The sequence below is a fragment of the Gordionus sp. m RMFG-2023 genome, chromosome 3 (genome assembly GCF_954871325.1).
Source record: "Gordionus sp. m RMFG-2023 chromosome 3, tfGorSpeb1-WG-v2, whole genome shotgun sequence".
NCBI lineage: Eukaryota > Metazoa > Nematomorpha > Gordioida > Chordodea > Parachordodidae > Gordionus > Gordionus sp. m RMFG-2023.
Window position 1 is genome coordinate 54,205,581 of NC_088777.1, and position 17,336 is coordinate 54,222,916.

The 17,336-nt window shown below is 25.5% G+C and overlaps 1 pseudogene; it reads left to right on the forward strand.

The window, feature by feature from the left end:
- The first annotated feature begins 3,201 nt into the window (after positions 1-3,201).
- On the forward strand, positions 3,202-13,543 carry LOC135927227 (phosphatidylinositol 4-kinase alpha-like; annotated as a pseudogene).
- The last annotated feature ends 3,793 nt before the right edge of the window (positions 13,544-17,336 follow it).

The following is a 17,336-nucleotide window of genomic DNA, read 5'->3' on the forward strand; positions in this document are numbered from 1 at the left end:
TTTTAATATTACTATATAAAATATTATTTTGTGTAAAATGATATTCAATAATACCAAGTTACTATTATAATTTAAATATTATTTATCTTGATTTATCTAAATATTATAGTAAATGATTAATTTATATTTAAATAATTAGAATCATATTTATATAAATATTTCACATGATGCCATTCATTCATTTACCTTTTTTTACCTCAATAACCGTTTCCCTAACTTTCATATAAAAACCTTTCATATAAAAAATTGCGACTGAGAATAATTGCGACTTTTTTATGATTGGTTGTGATAATTGCGACTTTATACCCATTGGATATAAAAAATTAAACGTATTTATAATATATATTTGAAAAATCGTGATTTTTGGAAAGCCTCTATGGCCTAGTAGGCAAGAGCTTGGCTTACTTATCCCATGGTCCCGGGTTCGAATCCCGGAAATGGTGATGTTTTTTTTCTTATTCTAACTTGGTGGTTCCATCCTTGGGGGGATAATATATAGGAGGCCTGCTTCATTCTTATTTTTTATTATTATATAAATATATTATATTTGTGATCATAATTTGTTTGATCCGACTATTCCTGATTCTACCAGCCCCTAGTTACAAAAATAATCAATACCTTTTAAAAATATATTTGAACATGGTATATTATCATGAAAATGCGAAAAGAGGGTTTTAAATTTCAGTGTCGAAATTATTATTTTGAAACTTTTCATATTTTAATGACACCAACCTTTTATTTACGGTGTACGCTTAATACCCTTAAATAAAAAAGATGGCGGTATCCACCCAATCGCCTTCGGCTCTATTTTCCGTTGAATTATTGAAATTATTTGTACTCAGATTAAAATCAAGCTCACTGAGTGATTGTTTCCCCATCAGATTTGCTTCAACATACCTTCCGGTTGTGAAGCGGCCTCCCATGCCACTCGTATCCAACTTCACTCCAAAAAATCTACATACTAAAACTGGATTTTAAAAACACTTTAACTTTCTTAATCGGGTACATTTTCTCCTCATTTTCTGCAATGCTTTTTCAGAATATTCACACCATCTAGCCCTACCTTAAATTCAAAAATACAATAATCGAATCAAGAAAAGGCATTCAACAGGGTGATCCCCTTGGACCCCCTCTTTTTTGTTTAAGTATTCAGTCGATCATCACAATGATAAATCGTGAGATAAATTTGACCGTCAACGTTTGGTATGTAGATAATGGAACCCTTGCCATATGATCAACTCCTAAAATTAGCCCTAATAATCAATAACCTAACCAATATTACAGGGTTTAACGAATTTAAATTTTATCAAACAAATGAAATCTTTACCGCTCGTAACTTCACACCCATTAATCAATTCAAGTTCACACATTTTGGATCCCCAATAAGAGGGAATAATTCAATCGAATATTTTAAAATAAAATTTATCCCTAATTTCCACAATTTGCATAAAATCTTAAATCCTTTCTTCCCATTGGTCTCTTCTTTCTCAAAACTATTTCTTTATTCCCAAAATCTAACATGTCTTCCGCTCTTCACTTCTTTTATTATTCCAGGAAATTTTCACCCAAATAGATTCAACAATCAAAGACTCTTTAGAAGCCATTCTCAATATAAAATTCAGCCCTCTTGGATGCAGGCCTCCGTGCCTTCAAAATTTAGGGCCCTTGGCCTAAGATCACTTGCGCCACTCAGTCTTGTGACCTTTATAGTCTCATAATAAAGCTGCCGCATAATTATCCTATCACTTAACATAACTCTAACGACTCCCATGTCCCCCACGCCCTAACAATCGGGAAACAGAATTCCCTTTCTGCCCCATTCCCCACATTACGAAAGTAACGTGACTGGGATCTTCCCTTAATACGTCACTTCATTGAATATCGAATGCCGTGTCTAAGGGATCCCGATTTAGTTGAGGAATCCTTAACTGTTGATCATCTCTCTCTCCCACAACAACTAAGAGTTACACAACTTTTACCTTCCTTATCCGGACGAATGGTTAGTAGATTTGCCCAGCTCAAAATTAGGACTCCTCCAACAAACGAAGAATTACGCATTGCAATAAGTCATCTCGATTGTAAAATCATGACCAACTCAGTATGTACTTTATGTTCCCACACCGTTGATTTTTCGAACATCACCCTCTTCACTGTCGATTCTTTTAAGGTAGACACTCACGCCGCTCTACGCTCAGCACAAATAAACCCTCGAACCTTGTGGACTCTCAACTGAAAATAGCATCCGGCTGGATGGGCTGATATTAATATCTTGGAGTAATAGGAGACCTTTAGCATGGGATTACACTTGCATCGACCGATTCGCTCCCTCGTTTAGTAACAACTCATTCGTGGGAGCGGCAAAATTTAAAATTATTGTATCCTACACAACCGGTTTTTTTGGCAATCATGCCACAACCTAAAAAAGGCCTCTATCTTCGACAGCCTGTCCATTATTGTGTGTTTTTTAATTTATATCTGTAAAAAGTAAAAATATTAAATTAAGAATGATTCAATTCGCGGCAAATCTAGTGTTCTTTTAAAAATGAAAAAACGCCTGTTTTTTTTGGATTTTTTTAAAATCCCTATGACATTTATCTTAATATAAAAGATCAGATAAAAAAAATTGGCTTAATGTTTTGGAGTTAAATTCAATTCATTATGTAGATTTTCATCGATATCATTATATATTATCTCCACCCTCCAGTTATTCAAACCAGATATTTAATAATTTTAGTTAGCCTTATGGGACTATTTTACCGACTTTGGTTGTATTTACCACTTGTTCGAGATGTGAATGATAGCAGAATTTTAGATAAAAGATTAAAATCCAACTGTTATTTATTAAAATGTTCATCTAAAATATTTATATTTTTCGGACAAATTTGGAATTATCCTATTTCCAAGGAGAAGAAGACGAGAAACATAATGAAAATTATATTATTAAAAAATTGTTCAAAATTTTGGTAAAAATTATTTGTCCTAAACATCACTACGTATAAAATATATCTTAGTATAATATCTAATAAGAACCAAGAATTCAGGAATTTTACATAATGTGTATTATAATATAATTCAATTCGAATTAAAAAATAAAATTTTAAATATATTTAAAAGGCGCGACAAAATTTTATCAGGAGCATGGCCAATTATAGTGTCATACTATTTTTGTTGCAAATCAAAGACAGACACAATGAGAACATAATGATTGACATCAGTGGCCATATTTTTCACATAGGTCTAAAATAAACAAATAAAAATCATATAAAGTTAGTTAAAAAAACATTTTATATTCATTCTCCTATTGTCTTTCTATTTCTATTGGTTCTCTTAATCTCATGGCCTACTAGGATTAGCAATATATTGTGTATTAAATATTTTACAACAGTTGAAGTTCAATTACAAAAGTCAACAAACTTTATTAACAAATCTCTCACATATTCCACCATAAATATATTTTAAATGAATCGTAACGATATAATAAGAATCTCAAATGTATGGTAGACATAAAAAAAAATAAAGACTATAAATTTATAACTTACGAATCACGGTAGCTTAAAAAATATATATATGTTAGCCACAATGTGTTATTTTTTCAACTTTTTGAGCACGTTTATATAAAAAAAATTTAAAAATCTGATTTTACCTCAAATATATTTCAACATATTTATAATACCTATCTCTCATGAATTTTTGACAATGTCATTTATAAATTAATATAGTAAATATATGGAAAACCAATAAAAATAATATTAAGTAGAAAAGTTAATCGCAAAATTTTCTGGAATTCATAGGATAGGTATCATAAACATGCTGAAATACATTTCCGATAAAATCAGATTTTTAAATTAAAAATGCGCTCAAAAAATGATTTAAAGCCGAAATAATCACACATTTCTAACTACTTTAATATTAGAGGCGGCCAGACGATAAAATTTTATTAGTTATAAATTATACAAGGTAGTTTATTTACTTTAAAATATGAGAATTAATACGATTACTAAGCAGAAAAAATTTTTTTAGTTATAAATTATACAAGATATTTTTAAATATATTATATAATACATTACTTTAAAATATGAGAATAAATACAATTACTAAGCAGACGATAAAAAATTTTCTTAGGTATAAATTATACAAGATATTTTTAAATATATTATATAATACATTTATTTACTTTAAAATATGAGAATAAATACAATTACTAAGCAGACGATAAAAAATTTTCTTAGTTATAAATTATACAATATAGTTTTAAATATATTATACATTTATATACTTTAAAATATGAGAATTAATACAATTACTAAGCAGATGATAAAAAATTTTCTTAGTTATAAATTATACAAGATAGTTTTAAATAAATTATACATTTATTTACTTTAAAATATGAGAATTAATACAATTACTAAGCAGACGATAAAAAATTTTCTTAGTTATAAATTATACAAGATAGTTATAAATATGTTATATAATACATTTATTTACTTTAAAATATGAGAATAAATACAATTACTAAGCAGACGATAAAAAATTTTCTTAGTTATAAATTATACAATATAGTTTTAAATATATTATAAATTTATTTACTTTAAAATATGAGAATTAATACAATTACTAAGCAGACGATTAAAAATTTTCTTAGTTATAAATTATACAAGATAGTTTGAAATATATTATATAATACATTTATTTACTTTAAAATATGAGAATAAATACAATTACTAAGCAGACGATAAAAAATTTTCTTAGTTATAAATTATACAATATAGTTTTAAATATATTATACATTTATTTACTTTAAAATATGAGAATTAATACAATTACTAAGCAGACGATAAAAAATTTTCTTAGTTATAAATTATACAATATAGTTTTAAATATATTATACATTTATTTACTTTAAAATATGAGAATTAATACAATTACTAAGCAGACGATAAAAAATTTTCTTAGTTATAAATTATACAAGATAGTTTTAAATATATTATATAATACATTTACTTACTTTAAAATATGAGAATAAATACAATTACTAAGCAGTAGTGTTGTTAATCGGCTTAGCCGAGTCGGCTCGAACAGAGCTCACCCAAATTTTGGGTCGTTTTTTTCGACTCCAACTTAAAGTTTTGGTCGTTTTTTACGACTTCGACCCGAGTTCAAGCCGAAAAAAACGACTTCGACCCAAAATATGGGTCGTTTTTTTCGACTCCGACCCAAGTCCAAGCCGAAAAAAACGACCTCGACCCAAAATATGGGTCGTTTTTTACAACTCTGACTCAAAATTTGGGTTGTATTTTTCGACTCAAACTTGAAATTTGGGTCGTATTTTTCGACTCAAACTTGAAGTTAGGGTCGTATTTTTCGACTCCAACTTGAAGTTTGGGTCGTATTTTTCGACTCAAACTAGAAGTTTGGGTCGTTTTTCTGACTCAGACTCATACATCGGGTCATTTTATTCAATCCGACCCAAAATATGGATCGTTTTTTTTAAAGACGCCTTAAAGTTAGGGTTGCTTTTTTTCACCTAACCAAATATCTAGATCATTTTTTTCGACCAAAAGTCAAATAACATTTAGTAGATATTAATATTATAGGCGGGAAAGTTTCTTAAAGCTTCTTTAAATTATAACGCTCTGATTTAACTATTCCATCATAGTAATTTTTTAAAATTTTTAAGTAAAGATGTACCATAGAAAAGAGCCATTTGTTATGATGGTTATTTTTGAACTTTTTTAAATGAAATAGATAAAAAAATATATTGAAGACATGTTAAATCAAAATTTCAGTGAAGATGTACCATAGATAAGTGACAATTGTCATAATCGACATTTTTGAACTTTTTTGAGTTTTTTATAGCAAATTGCTAAAAATATATATTCTGAACATGTTAAATTAAAAATTCAGTGAGGATGTATCATAGATAGGTGACAATTGTCATAATCGTTATTTTTGAACTTTTTTCAATTTTTTTAAAGGAAATAGCTAAAAATATATATTCTAAACATGTTAAATTTAAAATTCAGTGAGGATATATCATATATAGGTGACAATTGTCATAATCGCTATTTTTGAACTTTTTCAGATTTTTTTAAAGGAAAATAGCTAAAAATATATATTCTAAACATGTTAAATTTAAAATTCAGTGAGGATGTATCATAGATAGGTGACAATTGTCATAATCTTTATTTTTGATTTTTTTTCAATTTTTTTAAAGGAAATAGCTAAAAATATATATTCTAAACATGTTAAATTAAAAATTCAGTGAGGATGTATCATAGATAGGTGACAATTGTCATAATCGTTATTTTTGAACTTTTTTCAATTTTTTTAAAGGAAATAGCTAAAAATATATATTCTAAACATATGTTAAATTAAAAATTCAGTGAGGATGAATCATAGATAGGTGACAATTGTCATAATCGTTATTTTTGAACTTTTTTCAATTTTTTTAAAGGAAATAGCTAAAAATATATATTCTAAACATGTTAAATTTAAAATTCAGTGAGGATGTATCATAGATAGGTGACAATTGTCATAATCGCTATTTTTGAACTTTTTTTCAATTTTTTTAAAGGAAATAGCTAAAAATATATATTCTAAACATGTTAAATTTAAAATTCAGTGAGGATGTATCATAGATAGGTGACAATTGTCATAATCGCTATTTTTGAACTTTTTTCAATTTTTTTAAAGCAAATAGCTAAAAAAATATATCCTAAACATGTTAAATTAAAATTTCAGTGAGGATGTATCATAAATAAGGGACAAAAAATGGTTATTATATATACGAGTAGTTAGGTACATAATAATTTTTAAGTGATAAAATGAGATGCTAATATATTTCTTGTAATTTTAATTTATAATAAAATTCTTAAATATGTTATTGTCATAGACTGGGTTAGAAAATCAACTATCACATAAACTCCTATGTTTTATTCATATTATATTTTTAAGTTTGAGGATATTAAAATATTTCCTCTTTGAAGTTACTAGTTAGGATAAAATTTACTTGGCACATCTTACAATGATATTTATACCTTGTTTTTTTTTTCGAGAATAAATTTTATGCGATATCTCATGAAGGAAATTACATATCATTGTACAGAGAATTAACTTTGTATATATTATCTGCACCCATATCTTTTATATCAATCTCTATCGATGACATTTTAAATTATATTGGAAACTAGATTGTGTAGATTTCTAAATATTAATTTAAAATAAGATGCTAGAATTAATTATAGATATATCTTAATAATTTGTATATGCATTTATTATTTAAAATCTCTCGTTTTAACCCTATTTAGCAAGAAAAATATTGACTAATCCTGAAAATTGGACAACTTTTATTAATAAAATTTATGTTACTCTAATTTAATTTGGCTACCCTCAAAAATAATAAAAAAAATTTGGAAAGTTAAAAAAAATGATTATTAATCATATCCCTATCCCTAACAATTAAGAAAAAAAAAATCTCAACAAATTTGCCGTCTAGCTGGCACCACGCCAAGTAAAATAAAATATCTTTTTTAATTTTAGAATTTAAATAGTCACTTCACTTCCATATGGAATTTTTAAACTAATAAAACAATAATTTTTTTTTATAAGTATTTGCGATTCCGGATGCATTTTTTAATATATTTTTAAATATAATTTAGTAATTTAGGCGAGCCATATTTTTCAAAAATGTAGTGTTAAGTCGAGTTTTTTTAAGTCGTACTGTAATTCTGAGCGTTTTCCGTACTTTTGCATGATGGCTAAAGATTTTTTGTCGCAGCAAAGTACATACGTTGAGAGCGAGCGTGTCTTCTCAAGAGGGGTGGACACCGTAACAAAGAAAAGAAATCGCATGGCCTCCGAAACACTTAGGAGTGTTTATGTTTAAATTCATGGGATATCAATATCATGAATAATAAATTTTATATATAATTTTTATATCTATATATATTGTTAAATTAAATTTTTTGTACATTAATAAATATATATAATTTAAATAAAAATATTTAAACTATAAATGTATCAAATATTTAAGATGTTTTGAGCTTAGTATTCTTGTTTCAGGCTGTTGTTTTTTATGAATACTGGAGAATATTAGTGTTTTAATATTATTTGACTTTAAATTGATAACTAAAATAGTTTTTGATATTAAGATATAGAATTTTGAACACTTGAGAAAAATTACACATTAAAATTGATACTGGGATTAACTTTGAACCATGTTATAAAGCGCTTACTTTTTTTCAGGCGTTATCTATTCACTTTTTTATTAAGAAGAATATTATGAGAGCAATTTTTCTCATAGATTATATAAAGGTATAGATATCTATTATCAATTTCAGGATTAGTCAATATTTTTCTTGCTAAATAGGCTTAAAACGAGAGATTTTAAATAATAAATGCATATACAAATTATTAAGATATATCTATAATTAATTCTAGCATCTTAATCTTTTAAATTAATATTTAGAAATCTACACAATCTAGTTTCCAATATAATTTAAAATGTCATCGATAGAGATTGATAAAAAAGATATGGGTGCAGATAACAAATACAAAGTTATTTCTCTGTACAATGATATGTAATTTCCTTCATGTATATCGCATAAAATTTATCGAAAAAAAAACAAGTATAAATATCATTGTAAGATGTGCCAAGCAAATTTTATCCTAACTAGTAACTTCAAAGAGGAAATATTTTTATATCCTCAAACTTAAAAATATAATATGAATAAAACATAGATGAGTTTATGTGATAGTTGATTTTCTAACCCAGTCTATGACAATAACATTTAAGAATTTTATTATAAAATTAAAATTACAAGAAATATATTAGCATCTCATTTTATCACTTAAAGATTATTATGTACCTAACTACTCGTATATATAATAACCATTTTTTGTCCCTTATCTGTGATACATCATCACTGATATTTTAATTTAACATGTTTAGGATATATTTTTTTAGCTATTTCCTTTAAAAAAATTAAAAAAAGTTCAAAAATAGCGATTATGACAATTGTCACCTATCTATGATACATCCTTACTAAATTTTTTATTTAACATGTTTAGAATATATATTTTAGCTATTTCCTTTAAAAAAATTGAAAAAAGTTCAAAAATAAAGATTATGTCAATTGTCACCTATCTGTGATACATCCTCACTGATATTTTAATTTAACATGTTTAGGATATATTTTTTTAGCTATTTCCTTTAAAAAAATTTGAAAAAGTTCAAAAATAGCGATTATGACAATTGTCACCTATCTATGATACATCCTCACTGAATTTTTAATTTAACATGTTTAGAATATATATTTTTAGCTATTTCCTTTAAAAAAATTGAAAAAAGTTCAAAAATAACGATTATGACAATTGTCACCTATCTATGATACATCCTCACTGAATTTTTAATTTAACATGTTCAGAATATATATTTTTAGCAATTTGCTTTAAAAAAACTCAAAAAAGTTCAAAAATGGCGATTATGACAATTGTCACTTATCTATGGTACATCTTCACTGAAATTTTGATTTAACATGTCTACAATATATATTTTTATCTATTTCATTTAAAAAAGTTCAAAAATAACCATCATAACAAATGGCTCTTTTCTATGGTACATCTTTACTTGAAATTTTAAAAAATAACTATGATGGAATAGTTAATCCAGAGCGTTATAATTTAAAGAAGCTTTAAGAAACTTTCCCGCCTATAATATTAATATCTACTAAATGTTATTTGACTTTTGGTCGAAAAAAATGATCTAGATATTTGGTTAGGTGAAAAAAAGCAACACTAACTTTAAGGCGTCTTTAAAAAAAACGATCCATATTTTGGGTCGGATTGAATAAAACGACCCGATGTTTGAGTCTGAGTCAGAAAAACGACCCAAACTTTGAGTTGGAGTTGAAAAATACGATCTAAACTTCAAGTTGGAGTTTAAAAATACGACCCAAACTTCTAGTTTGAGTCGAAAAATACGACCCAAACTTCAAGTTTGAGTGGAAAAATAAGACCCAAACTTCAAGTTGGAGTCGAAAAATACGACCCTAACTTCAAGTTTGAGTCGAAAAATACGACCCAAACTTCAAGTTTGAGTCGAAAAATACGACCCAAATTTCAAGTTTGAGTCGAAAAATACAACCCAAATTTTGAGTCGGAGTCGTAAAAAACGACCCATATTTTGGGTCGAGGTCGTTTTTTTCGGCTTGGACTTGGGTTGAAGTCGAAAAAAACGACCCATATTTTGGGTCGAAGTAGTTTTTTCGGCTAGAACTCGGGTCGAAGTCGAAAAAACGACCCAAACATTGAGTCGGAGTCGAATAAAACGACCCGAGCTTTGGGTCGGGGTTGCGACTCGCGGCGTTTTAACAACACTACTAAGCAGACGATAAAAAATTTTCTTAGTTATAAATTATACAATATAGTTTTAAATATATTATAAATTTATTTACTTTAAAATATGAGAATTAATACAATTACTAAGCAGACGATAAAATTTTTTCTTAGTTATAAATTATACAAGATAGTTTTAAATATATTATATAATACATTTACTTACTTTAAAATATGAGAATAAATACAATTACTAAGCAGACGATTAAAAATTTTCTTAGTTATAAATTAAACAAGATAGTTTGAAATATATTATATAATACATTTATTTACTTTAAAATATGAGAATAAATACAATTACTAAGCAGACGATAAAAAATTTTCTTAGTTATAAATTATACAATATAGTTTTAAATATATTATACATTTATTTACTTTAAAATATGAGAATTAATACAATTACTAAGCAGACGATAAAAAATTTTCTTAGTTATAAATTATACAAGATAGTTTTAAATATATTATATAATACATTTACTTACTTTAAAATATGAGAATAAATACAATTACTAAGCAGACGATAAAAAATTTTCTTAGTTATAAATTATACAAGATATTTTTAAATATATTAAATAATACATTTATTTACTTTAAAATATGAGAATAAATACAATTACTAAGCAGACGATAAAAAATTTTCTTAGTTATAAATTATACAATATAGTTTTAAATATATTATACATTTATTTACTTTAAAATATGAGAATTAATACAATTACTAAGCAGACGATTAAAAATTTTCTTAGTTATAAATTATACAAGATAGTTTGAAATATATTATATAATACATTTATTTACTTTAAAATATGAGAATAAATACAATTACTAAGCAGACGATAAAAATTTTTTTTAGTTATAAATTATACAATATAGTTTTAAATATATTATTCATTTATTTACTTTAAAATATGAGAATTAATACAATTACTAAGCAGACGATAAAAATTTTTCTTAGTTATAAATTATACAAGATAGTTATAAATATATTATATAATACATTTATTTACTTTAAAATATGAGAATAAATACAATTACTAAGCAGACAAAAAATTTTCTTAGTTATAAATTATACAATTTTAAATATATTATACATTTATTTACTTTAAAATATGAGAATTAATACAATTACTAAGCAGACGATAAAAAATTTTCTTAGTTATAAATTATACAATATAGTTTTAAATATATTATATATATATTTACTTTAAAATATGAGAATAAATACAATTACTAAGCAGACGATTAAAAATTTTCTTAGTTAAAAATTATACAAGATAGTTTGAAATATATTATATAATAGATTTATTTACCTTAAAATATGAGAATAAATACAATTACTAAGCAGACGATAAAAAATTTTCTTAGTTATAAATTATATAGTTTTAAATATATTATACAATTATTTACTTTAAAATATGAGAATTAATACAATAACTAAGCAGACGATAAAATATTTTCTTAGTTATAAATTATACAAGATAGTTTTAAATATATTATATAATATATTTACTTACTTTAAAATATGAGAATAAATACAATTACTAAGCAGACGATTAAAAATTTTTTTAGTTATAAATTATACAAGATAGTTTGAAATATATTATATAATACATTTATTTACTTTAAAATATGAGAATAAATACAATTACTAAGCAGACGATAAAAAATTTTCTTAGTTATAAATTATACAAGATAGTTTGAAATATATTATAAAATACATTTATTTACTTTAAAATATGAGAATAAATACAATTACTAAACAGACGATAAAAATTTTTCTTAGTTACAAATTATACAAGGTAGTTTTAAATATATTATACATTTATTTACTTTAAAATATGAGAATTAATACAATTACTAAGCAGACGATAATTTTTTTAATGTCAAACACTTCAAAATATCCAAATTCAAATTATTTTTGCAATATCTAACATCAAAATATCCAAAATTTTCAAATTATTTTTGCAACGCTCAATTTTTGACTCGTTATTACCTTATGGTCTAGAATACTCTGGTATGGTTTTAGTTAAAGAATTTATTATTATTATTTAGTGAATTATGTTTGAAATAGTGCTAATGAAGATTTTAAATAACAAAAAAATATATTAGTTTTATTTACGTGATTTTTTTTTTGAAGGATTTAGTTTTTAGGTTCCAAACTCTGGTTTAAACAATAGGACAGTCTTAATGAGTGTACATACATTTCTCCAATTGAAAGAAAGAAATTTTCTTCAATGGCGTCTACTACATCCAATTACTTGAATCAAATGACGAATTCAATAAGGAATCATTATCCAATTCGATCAATATTTAATTTAAGAAACCTACTGCTAAATATTACCTTATTTATAATGTCATTTATATTTGTTTTCTTCAAAATTAGATTTTAAAATTACCTAAAAATTTAATTTATGAATCGCCAGTTGTCATATTTAATTGTCAATCATATTTTCCCATGTTTTAAGAGTCCCGAATACATCGCAAATCTATTTTTATCATTTTTTTGTTGATTGGTAATTAAGATTTTGGGGTTTTGTTCGAGAGTTCCCCTGGTGGCAATGGAGTTCGAACCTGACATCAAATTGACGGATGAGATGGTCATGATAATGGGCGGAAAGATGGAGGCCGGTGGCTTTCAATGGTTCACGGAACTTTGCGTCAAAGGATTCCTCGCTTCCAGGTAAACCATATGTCATTCAATTTTTACCACATTTTTGAAACCTGAAAAAGCTTTTATCTAAAATAGTTTTATATTGGATACTAGCCTACGCATTGTCACTATCGCCATCTTATTAAAGTCTAAAAATAAGTATATTTAACATACTATCTCTACATATTTCCAAAACGTGTGTAGACCTTACGAAGAAGCCGTAGTCACCTTGGTCTCCCTGATGCTGGACACCCGGTTTTCGTGCTTCAGAGGGCAAACTATCAAATTACTCAGGTCGCGATTCGCGTCCAACCTTTCGGAGAAGGAGGCCGCTCAATTTATGATAGGGGTCATTCACAGGTCCTACCTTAATTATCGTACCAGGGCTTACGATCTGTTGCAATATTACCAGAACCAAATTCCTTATTAAAATCGTGCTTTCATTATATTAAGTTTGTATTCGTTATCATTGTTAGGTGTTTTATATAACATCTGTTGGCATATTGTTTTTGATTTAGATCTTTTGACTTTAGTCTTAAAAACCTCTAAATTTAATATCTTTTTTTAAAATTAATCATCAAACAACACACATCAATATTTTGTAAACTTGTATTTATTTATTTGTATACGTTTTTCTATTGGTTATAATATTTTTTTCTAGTAAATGACAAATATATTAACACATAAATAACATATGATGTTAATAGAAGCTTCGTAATATATTTATATCAAAATAGTACAATTTTTTTTTTATAGAAAATATTTATAAAAATTATATAACGTACAAAAAATATTTATTAAAATGTCGAAAAAAATAAAATAGATTTGATCGAAAATAGAACGGCATAATTTTTAAAACATTAATATATTTTGTCACCTCTAACGATTTAAAACAGAGAATCGCTCAGATGGGTCCCGCCCGGATTATAAAACCAAATTTTATCTTTTTTCGGTCCGGCCCAAAATAAAAAACCGAATTTTAACATTTTTTCGGTCCGGCCCGGATTAAAAAACCGAAATTTATCATTTTTTCGGTCCGATCCGGATTAAAAAACCGAATTTTATTATTTTTTCGGTCCGGCCCGGATTAAAAACCCGAATTTTGTCTTTTCGGTCCGGCCCTTAATTTAATTTTGAATAGTTTCTGGCGGTTCTATTTTATAAATTGCTTTGAAGGAATTTTGAAAATATGAGCAGTAAATAAATATTTTAAAATCGGTCCGGCATAAATTTTATTTATAAATAATTTTTTTTTAGGTCCACACTTATTATTTTTAAATTTTAAGGTTCTGCACGATTACACTTTCAGAAGATAACAATCAGCTGCTACATTTTTTTGTTAGCACATTTAGAGATGTGTCAATCTTAAATAAAAGGATGTTATCTATCTATACATATTCTACTATAATATTTAAGCAATTGTCGGAAATTAAGAGGTGGATTGTATGTATGTATATTTTAAAAACATGACAAATTTAAGAGAAAGATGTAGCAAAGCAAACATCATAATATCACTCAGGTGATATAGAAGTTAGAGTTCTGCAGAGATCCCCCTTTAGCCTGATAAGAATTTTTGCACAAGTTGCCCCAGCCCGGTCAGTAAAAATATTACGAAAAGTTAGGTCAGCTTGTTTAAGTTTTACAAAAAGTCCGCCTAAACCATTAAATTTTGTTTTAGACTAATTATCCGGCCATCGCAATATTTTAATATCTATAATTATTTGTCTATCTATTTCTACAACAACCGTTTTATAAATTAACTACGTAAATATGTTTGTTATCCGTATTGTGCATTCGTAATTGGATCATATCATAAACGAATTGTTTAATTTTTTGTGATTTTACTATATTCTTTATAAATTTAATATTTTAGTCAGACGTCTATACAAAGAAATGAGAATATTGTAATTTATTTAAAAAAATATACATATAAAGATTAAAATCGCCATTTCTCTTTTGAAATTTTACGAAAAATAAGAAATTTGTGAGGATCTCCAAAGGTGATATTTTTATATAGAAATTGTCCTGCCCAAAACAATTTTATTCTCGAGTCGCCCTGCCAATAAAATATCTTATTCCGACCGTTATATTATTTTTTTTAAATTTTCTCGAACTTAGCTTAGCAGATATCTAATAGAGGTTATATTCGAATTGCCACTTAGAATTTGGTAAAATTTGTTGATGAATAGTTTAAACTACTAATTAAACCATCTTAAAAGTACTTTTTAAACAATCGTAGTACACTTTAAATAGTCCAAAATTATCGAACTTCAATGGCATCTACACTCAAAAATAAATATTTTTTTTATGTTATAGTACAATCTTCGAGCTATAAAAATCATGCGAAATTTTGTTAATTTAAAAAATTTATATGTGAAAATTTAATAAATAACAACTGATGTAGATATGGTACATTGACCATTAAGGTTAAGTATTATTGTATAAATAGATATTTAGAAATTTCTATTATTCCTTATTTTAATAATTGTATCTATTCAAACAACTAGTTCGTCTAAAAAGAAATAAATTTTTTAACGCTATTTGGCAAAATTTATACCGAAAATAATATTTTTCTTTCCTTATTTTTTTTTTTTTGATTAAAAATAATAAATAAATTTTCCCTATTCTTGGAAGCTATCTCGTTTAAATTGATTATGTTTCCCTGTGGATCTAAAATTGCTCTCCTGACTGATATATAAATTCGCTATTTTATGATAAAATATGATTTTTATTAAAATACAAATTTATATTGAGAAAAGGCAACAAATTATTATATATATTACCATTATAATTACATCATAACATAATAAATGGAATATTATCTCAACATAAATAAATTATAAATTTATTAAAATTAAATCGGTATAATAATTGCTAATACAAAAGGTAATCTAAAATTTGTTGTCTGGGGGATCGGATTGGTATTTGGCTTAAATTGTTTTAGATACTTTTTCTAAGAATTATTTTCCAACGATCAATCGAAGTAATTCTAAATTCATTTATTCACACGCTTCGATGCGTCAGTTGGAAGGACATTAGTTATCTTTCACATTATAATTCTTTCGCTGCCTCTTATCTCTAATTGAATAGATATTATAAATTTTAGAATAATGTCCAACTATAGATATGTTTTTTTATAAAACCTAGGCTACTGTATAAGAGTATCGCCTGATTATCAATTATATCTTTTAAAATTTTAATATAATTATTATTGTTAACAGATTTGTAAAGATATTTATTTTAAAATTTATATTACTTTATTTTGTTAAATAAAAATAGTTTATGTTATAAAATATATAATTCTCATCTAACTATTAAAAATAGAAAGGAGGGAGGGGTATAGTAGTATTTATATTTGTTTATTTTGTCTTAAGAAAAAGATTTGTGATGGCATTATATGGATCAAAGTTTTTAGAAATAGAAAGTATAAGAGACAAAATGCTCGCTGATAGGTTGGTAGAGGCAGCATTGAAGGAAATATAAAGTTATTCAGTGTTTTGAATATTTATATATCCTTTTTTGTTTAGGCTTGAATAAGGACGTTACTATTGCTATTTGTGGAAAAAGTATATTAGTTAGGGAAAATAATCGATTTAAATAATAAATTACATTTATATTTAAAGAATCTATTCATTTTAATGATGTTGTAAATTTTTTTCTCATATATTATTTATTTTCATTTTTTAATTTCCATTAAATTTAGCTTAGTATTTGGCATAGCCTGATATGCGTAATCTGGTAAATATCAATTTAAACTTAGAGGCTGCTTCTCGTTGCTAGCCTTAAGTATCTGTTATATTTTACTGTTAAGTAGTTCTATTAAAAACGATATAAAAATTCTGTATAAATTAATTAATATACAAAGTTTAATGACAAAACAAAGTATCGTAATAAAATTCATAGGAATTATTCGACATATTCTGGAATATTCGGATCAAATTATATTATCTAACTTTTAAAATTGTCCTAAATATATTATATAAAATTGCTAGTTTTTTTAGGTGTAAGCCTATTTTTTTAAATTTTATATTTGAACCTGGATGTATTTCCTGCGTACAAATATTTCGGTTGTATCATTCTGGTTATTTGTCACCATAGCTACTTTTTCTGGGATAATAGGTTTTGATTTGTTATGGTCTTTTAAATAAATATAACCCTTGAATTCTTATTATAATTAATCAAAGATTCATATGTTTCTATTTCAAATTATTCTAATGTATTATAAAATATCATATCATATTAAATTAACATTATTCAAATAACAATCTTATACCAATTTTTTTAATTTTAT